Genomic DNA, 9,253 nt, shown 5'->3' on the forward strand with positions numbered 1-9,253 from the left:
TAACCTGGTAGGGCCGTACATTCAGGTCATCAGCTGACTTGCTACATAATGTCATTAAGCCTAGACCTGACCAACTGATGCCACCCCAGATCATAACACTGCCTTCAGATGCTTGGCTACTGGACTATGCATGATAGGTGCATCGCTTCATGCACTTTCTTTCTTACACCCATCACTCTGGAATATGGTCGATCTGAACTCAATGGGCTACACGACCTTTTTCCATTGTTACAAAACCTACTCTTTATGTTCTCTAGCTTTTCAAGTCCTTTTTCACATTGTGTGCATGGTATTTTTTGGCCAGATGTGAGGACTCTTAAAATGTTTGTTTAGTTTGTGTCAATTTTATATGCGAATCATGTGTCAATTTTATATGCAATTCTTGTTACTTTTCTGTAAAGGATAGAAAAGTGCCATAAGCCTGGAAACAATATAAAGTATGCAAAAATATGATTTAACATCTATGCACATATGATCACTTACGGGTTTAATCTCAGTTCTGTTCACTGGAAAAATAATAACAAGTGGTGTAAACAAGTGTCCAATCTCACATCCCACATTTTCAACACGGATGACTTGGGACATCAACACAGTGCTTTGTTCATCCTGTAAAAATGTACAAATAGTTGACATAGATTTATAATTTTTACATAACTCAGGCATCCAGCAGAAATGTACATTATTTGAATAGATTATGAAAATTTACGTAACTGTTTTAAAAAATTGTTGAGCAGAGCGATACATCAGTACACCAACTTTGCACTGATTCATCAAGAAAACTGGTTTAACTGGGAACAATACATATATGGGAGGATCCTCATCAGAAATCTATCAGACAGTACAAACAGATATTATTCAGATCAGATTCCATTCATTAATCACTTTAAAATACCAGATCTTTGTTATCCAGGTTAGAATTTTTTCAAATGTTTTCATTGCTAACAATCCTACAGGCACAATAATCATTATATGAACTCTCAGTTCTGGTTATTTTATACTTTTTAACTCTGAAAGACGCGACAAATGCAAATCACATGTTTATTCATCCATAAACCCACTGTCTATACGATTTATCCCATACAAGTTTGCAGGGGGCTTGTCCTGGGGAGCTTAGTGCACAAGGCAGGGCCTCACATGTTCATATAAATTTGTACATTTAAAGTTATAGTTGGGGTCAAGGGTAGGGATAGGGGTAATGTTATTGTTAGGGTTAGGGATAGTGCTAGGGGAAGTGTTAGGGAATTAGGGTTAAACAGAGGGAGTTGCAATAGGATTAGGGTGATGCCAAATTGCTGGAATAAAGCAACTCGAAGAATAAAACATTTTGATGTGCATTTATTGAGAAATATTCAGTAACAATAACTCTTTTTCAGTAACAATAACGCTTTTTTGTTTGGATACTTCCCAACACCATGTCTGTAATTATTTTCACATTGTAGCATGCTCTATTGTTTTAATTTGTCATTAATTTTACGCTGAGTGTTACCTTTGGAGCAGGGATCATGACACTCCCATTTTTCATGGTGTTCATCATACACAGCTTAACTACAATCATATTAAAGTTCCTTTGCACATAGGTTATGTTTGCTCCGGGAAATGGTAAGTTGATGAGCTCAGCAATGTATTTTTCCTCTGGCCTGTGTTGCACATTGATATTTATAATTTATTCTCAAGTCATGACAGATCAAAGTAATGTATATCGTATTGTTTTCTTACTTGATGCATATAGCTGAAGAATTAGGCTCAGTACACATATCTGTGAGAATGTCCATGAAGTGTGTTACACATAAAACATTGCAAGAGCAGATTGTTGGCGCTTGTATGAAACAAGGAAGGTTATTAACTGGATGAACAGAAGAAATCAAGAAACAATTAGGCCACAGCTGCCTGGATATCACAATTGGACAGACAGACAGACAGATAGACAGACAGACAAATAGATAGATAGATAGATAGATAGATAGATAGATAGATAGATAGATAGATAGATACGTAGATAGACAGACAGATAGATAGATAGATCGATAGATAGATAGATAGATAGATAGATAGATAGATAGATAGATAGATAGATAGATAGATAGATGAAACAAAGAATAGAAATACATGATTTTTTTAAGCATCTCACACCACCTTCAAAGAAAAATGCAATGATATAATTACAAAATATGCAACATTTTATTTGATTATGTCTTAGTGTATTTGATGATTTGATGTAATAAATGCCACAGTATTAAAATATAAATGTACCAATCAGAGCAGCGAAGGTGATCATGCGATCATATAAGCATGTTACAGTTCTGCTGCTGTTAAAGTTCTCCAGTTTGGTGACAGCCCCTGTGTCATCCCAGCTGAGCTCTAAACAGGACCAAATTAGAATCTCTGGTTAGTTTTAACCTAACAGCCACCTAAATGTACATACCTGTGAAGTTCCACAAAAAGTATTTAAACTCTTTCAAGTTGTTATGTTTCACACTCATCTTAAAATTGATTAAAGTCCTTTTTTCACCCTCATTATTCTACATACAATACTCCATAAGGACAGAGTTATAACAAGTCAAGTAAAAACAGTCAAAGAACACTGAAATATCCTATTGCATATGTATTCAAACCCATCACTTAGTACTTGGTTTTAGCACCTTTGTCAGAAATGACAGCCTCAAGTCTACTTGTGACTGATGCTACAAGCTTGATACATCTTACTTTTGTACAAATGAAAGAAGTTAAAATAATACTGTACTGTGAAGCAAAAAAAAAGGAATATAATGAGGAGAATCAGTTTTCTGTGATATTCCTAAGCTGCTAAGTCTCTCCCTCTCTCTCTCATCGTCTCTCCGACATGGCTTCAGGTGTGTTCCCAATGGACGGTGTACTGGTGGTGGAGGTGATGTTAGCGGTGGGAGAGCAGGTCGGGTGCGAGAACATCTCGGCCCCCCCGGATGAATAAAGCGGTGATGGTCTTCCTGACCAAGACAAACCTCGTGACTGCACTCATAAAAACCGGTGTAAGTGTTAGAGGAACTGTGGTCCAAATCACCCCTCTGTCTGCCCCTGCGACACAAGTGATAATATCTAACGTGCCTCCCTTCATAAAGGACGCGGAAATTATAAAGGAGCCCTAAAAGTAAACTTAAAATGCAAAGAGGGGGGAAACTATTTTACTGTTTTTGACACCATGCAGCCGCTGAGGTGTTTCGCATGTGGGGACGTCGGACACAACGTCCCCACACAAAAGGCCGAGCTGTCCACACGGAGCTGTGCAGTTGGGGGGGCTCAGGGGCCGACTCGGCCGGGAAACAGCAGCAGCGGCGCGGGGACAGCTAGCCGGAGAACACCGACTTGCCCAAGTCTGCCGCAGGCCTCGACGACTCCTAGACTAGATACACACCTGAGTCACTGCCCATAAAGGGTCAGTCCTGAAAACACAGACACCACGTGGACACACAACATACTCGGCGCAAAAACTCTGACACTTAAGAAGTAAACATGGAGAGAAGCTGGGGAAATATATATATATAAAATCATGTGTATGCATGTATATATAAATAACCGCTTACACAAGCAAAAATATGTACATAGATAAATTAGTATCTCTCTCTCTCTCTCTCTCTCTCTCTCTCACACACACACACACACACACTTCTCAGTACATGTATTGTGTATACAATGTGTATACAGTGGAACCTTGTTCTGCAAACATTTTGCAAGATGAACAAAACTGAAAACAAAATTTTAACTTGTTAAACGAGCAAGGTCTTAAAATACGAGGAGTACGCATGCACTCTGTGTGTGGAGCATCACATGATCACAACTAAGCCAATGGTTCTTCTCTCTTTCTCTCGCATTGCTGAATTGAGGGTAATCTTCTCCCATACTCAATCTCAGTGCGCCTGCATCACTCGTATAATCAACATCTCTGTGTAATGCATTTTTAAAATTTTATGTCCAATTAAAGTGTCTGTTCTTTGGTAACTGTACTGCAGCGACGGCCTCCTTAAAAAGTGTCTATGTAGGCACATAAATTTTTGAAAAGCATGTGATTTGAGGCTGAGCTCTAATTGGATTTTTTAAATCATCCTTGGGGCGCAGCACTGTGTGGTCCAAACCCTCCCACTTTTGTTCTTAGCGAATCAATATTGTTTTTAAATATTTGGGGTCATGTGATTGGACCATTCTCAACAAGTCTTATTAACAGTCAACAGATTGTTAGTTAATGTATTGAATAGTGATTGACGTGGAAGCCAGCTAAATATAACAGAAAATTCTGTAATTTCTTTGCTAAAATACCCCTTTGCAAGGCGAAGTTAAAGAGCTTGGACCAGATCGACCTGATCTTATAATTAAGCAGCAGTCAAGTAATCACTGCCGAGCTTATATTGGTGCTTTTCCAGCATTTCTTATGGCTATTTACAGGCGATTATTAAAAGTTTAATTTTAATTTTGTTTGTGCTACCCCAAAAATGTTTTGTACCAGCCGCCACTGCATTAAAGGGTTCCTTGTTAAAGAAATTTGCAGACAGAGCAGTGATTCCATAAGTGTGTGCATGTGTGTGAAAGTCGTCCTACACAGTAGCCCCCCACTTCTCCTATCTCGTCTTACTCCAGTCACAATTCTTTTCAAGGGTAAAGTGAGGGTCATTTTACTTTATATTTTATATAAATAATTTTTATATGAATATTTTTGGGCTGTGAAACTAATCATCAAAGTTTCCATTATTTCTTATGGGCAATTCCGGAGAGAATTATACTCGCAATCCAAGGTTTAACTGTATATACACATATGTCCCATATAAAGCATGAGCACATTCATTGACTAATGTTGTATTATAATAAAGAATAATGTTAAAATTACCAATCTAAATTTGAGCAAAGACAAGGCAAAAACTATCTGAAGAGCTGCCATTATAGAGTCACTATTCCTTACCAGAACGAACACTCTCTCTCACAGTATTTTAAAGCTATACAACATTTTTTCCTTGCAAAGTATGAGTCCTAAGATATCTTAAGTGATCTTAGTGGATTTAACTTGACAGGTGTATTAATGTGATGCATGGATCATTACTAATTATCTGGTATTTGCATTATAGAGCTAATAAAATATATATACAAACCAACCAATGAATAACAATTTACGCACTTTATTTTGTATAAACATTATGATTAAAGAATAAAGTTAAAATTATTTTTTTTCTCTTTACTCTTGACTTTAATTAACCTTTATCTGTGCAATTTTATAAGATCAGCTTCTCATCACTGTTAGTTCTTGTCACTGTCACAGCATTAATAAAAAAAAACTAAAATGTTGCAGCACTCGACACAATGATACGTACCTGTTACATTGTAGAACTGGCATGACAACCTTTGAGGGTCCTATGAGAACAAAAACAAAGATAGAATGAACAGTTAGTCCAATAACCCTTTTACATGTGATTATATGAATAACATGATCACCTGTGGGAAAAGATAAAGGTGCTTTTTTTTTGTTATGCACATGAATTGCACATGAAAATTCAATAGACATTACATGAACAATAAGTATCACGTGACAAATTATCATGAAAAACTTGGAAAATGAAACAGTAAAACAGTGAAACCTTGGAGTGCAAGCATAATTTGTCTAAAAGTGTGCTTGTAATCCAAAGCACTCGTATATCAGGGCAAATTTAAAATCAAAAGCAAATCGTTGTTCGTTCCACAAACAAAAATATTCATATAAAAATGATAAGTACAAAATATAAAGTAAAAGTAATTAAAAGTATATAAGCAGGATATTTGACAGAAAAAAAGTTCATTTGTATAGTTCTAAACATATTTAGGGTGTTTTTACCTACTCACTTTTTGTCATGACATTATGTAAATCACGCGATGATGTCATTTAGCGACTTTTAGCGACTTTTAGAACAGCAAATGGCTACTTTCCTTACTGAGGAGTTGGCAACACTGCGTGGCTGGAGTAAGACGAGAGTGGAGAGGACAGAAGGAGGAGGAGGGCTACTGTATAGGAAGACTTTCACACACACATGCGCACGCACACAATAGCGAAATCACTGCTGTCTGACAGAGTCTGTGTTGGCAAACAACACTTGCTTTTGCCTCCATTTGAGGATTTCGCAGAAATGTGACGTTGCATTGTTGTTTAACAGATTTATCTCTCAGACTGCGACAGCATTTTTAATCTTTTTTTCCGGTGGGCTGTTTTTGCAGTACAGTTACTAAAGAACAGTCACTACTACAACACACACACACACGTGGTTACAATGTTATAGTTAACAGTACACGCATTATGCTCACTGAGACTGAGCATGGGACAAGATTATCCACAATTCCACTGTGCAAGAAAGAAGAACCATTGGCTCAGTTATGATCACAAGATGCTTGGCAGACGAAGGGTATGTGTACTTTGAGACCTCACTCGTTTATCAAGTGAAAATTTATTTAAAAATTTTGACCGTCTTGCAAAATGCTTGCAGACCGATTTACTCAAAATCCAAGGTTCCACTGTAAATGCACTACATGAAAAAGATTTACATAAAAATTAACGAACTATCTGTAAACAAATTTAACATAAATAAATCATGTGTAAAAAAAAAAATCATCTGATTAATAACACATACTACATTTAAAGAAGATGTGAAATACATTGCCTGCCAGCTTTGATTTCAACACACAATGTGGTTTTCAGTTCATGTATAAAAATTGATCATGCTCCCAGAACTATCTTTCACAATTTCAGTCCTCAGATTCAGTTCCAGATTTATCCATATTATCAGGGGGAAAAAAATCTCAATCGCTATGGTACCCTGATAGTTCAGTACATTCATGTCGTCAGCTGACTTAATTTTATTGCCACATAACATTACTGAGTCTAGATCTGACCAACTGAAGTAACCCCAGATTATAACACTGCCTCCCGAGACTTGTACAGTGGACACTAAGCATGAAGGGTGCTTTGCTTCATGCGATGTCTTACTTACCCTAACACACACATCACTCAGGAATAGGGTCAGTCTGGACTCATCAGACCACATGATCTTTTTCTGTTTCCAAAGTCCAATCTTTATGCGCCCTGGCAAATTGGGATCTTTTTTCTGATTAGTCTCACTAACAAGTGGTTTTCTTATGGCCACACAACTGTCTATTCTTTTCATCACATTCTATGTGTAAGGAAATGCTCTTACTTTCACTATTAAACACATCTATGTTTTTACCATGCAACTTGGTAGTGTTTAAGTGATCTCCATTTACGTGTTTATTTCAAGCACTTTTCTAACACAAATTTGATAGTTCAGCAATATTTCTCCAGGTTTTGCTGGGGTTAAAAGGTACTTAAACCAGTCATTTCAAATCTCTTGTTCTCATAGGTTGTTTTTTTAACCAGGCAGTGTATAAAATGTCCCAAAAACATGTGTCAATTTCATATGTGATTATTAATATGTGATGTTCTTGTGACTTTTCTGTATAGGATAGAAAAGTGCCATAAGCCTGGATACAATCTTCAGAATGCCAAAAGTATGATTTAACATCTATGCATATATGATCACTTACGTGTATTATCTCAGTGCTGCTCACTGTAAAAATAATTACAAGTGGATCAAACAAGTGTCCAAGCTTACATTCCTCAGTTCCAACATGGATGACTTGGGACTTTAACACAGTGCTTCGTTTATCCTGTAAAAATGTACAAATAGTAGTTATAGATTCATAGTTTTTACATAACTCAGGCATCCAGCAGAAGCACATTATTAAAAGAGATTATGAAAGTTTATGTAACTTACTAAAAATTGTTGAGCAGAGCGATATATCAGTACACCAACTTTGCACTGATTTATCAAGTCGCTCAAAACCGATTTAACAGGGAACGAAACATATATGGGAGGATCCTCATCAGAAATCTATCAGACAGTACAGACAGATATTATTCAGATCATATTCCATTCATTGGGTTAGGGGTCAAGGGTAGGGATGGGGGAAGTGTTAGGGAATTAGGGTTAAACAGTAGGAGTTGCAATAGGGTTAGGTTGATGCCAAATTGCTGGAATAAAGCAACTTGAAGAATAAAACATTTTGATGTGCATTTATTGAGAAATATTCAGTAACAATAACTCTGCTTTTTGGTTTGGATACTTCCTAACACCATGCCTGTAATTATTTTCACATTGTAGCATGCTCTATTGTTTTCATTTGTCATTAATTTTACGCTGAGTGTTACCTTTGGAGCAGGGATCATGACTCTTCCATTTTTCATGGTGTTCATCATACACAGCTTAACTACAATCATATTAAAGTTCCTTTGCACATAGGTTATGCCTGCTTCGAGAAATGGTAAGTTGATGAGCTCAGCAATGTATTTTTCCTCTGCCCTGTGTTGCACATTGATATTTATAATTTATTCTTAAGTCATGAACACAGACAGATCAAAGTAATGTATATCGTATCGTATTGTTTTCTTACTTGATGCATGTAGCTGAAGAATTAGGCTCAGTACACATATCTGTGAGAATGTCCATGAAGTGTGTTACACATAAAACATTGCAAGAGCAGATTGTTGGGGCTTGTATGAAACAAGCAAGGTTATTTGTATTACCTGGATGAACAGAAGAAATCAAGAAACAATTAGGCCACAGCTGCTCGGATATCACAATTGGATAGAAAGAGAGACAATCAGATAGAACACCATTAAAAACAAAGGCAACAATATAATATTAAAACATGTAACATTTTATTGATTGTCATTATGTCTTAGTGCATTTGATGATGTGATGTAATAAATGCCACAGTATTAATGTGTATTTAGGATAGAATGTAATAAATGTACCCTTCAGTATATTATTAAAATTGATGTTATAACAACTGGCATCGGAATGATAGATCAGCAGAACCATGAAGTAGATTTTCATATCAGCAGCTGTCTTCTATAAATAAATGCATAACTGTATAAGTTCAGTAGAGAGAGACAAATAACACTGCAGCACAAAACAGAAATTAAATGAAACAAATGACATGACTGGAGCTCATTATCTCATATTGATGCTGAATCTTTTTCTTCTACACAGATAACACAATAAACCTCATAGACCTTGTACACCTCACACACAGATAAATCCAAATGTAAGTGTAGAACTTACCCACATCTTTTCCAAATAAACACAAAATTTGTGTTCAGAATTTAGATGTAACAAAAAAATCTAAAAAGGAAAAAAAAAAAATGGAAAAAAAGAACCAGACAGCTCGAGTGAAAAGATGTTTTGTCTCG

The sequence above is a fragment of the Clarias gariepinus genome, chromosome 15, assembly GCF_024256425.1.
Source record: "Clarias gariepinus isolate MV-2021 ecotype Netherlands chromosome 15, CGAR_prim_01v2, whole genome shotgun sequence".
Classification (NCBI taxonomy): Eukaryota; Metazoa; Chordata; class Actinopteri; order Siluriformes; family Clariidae; genus Clarias; species Clarias gariepinus.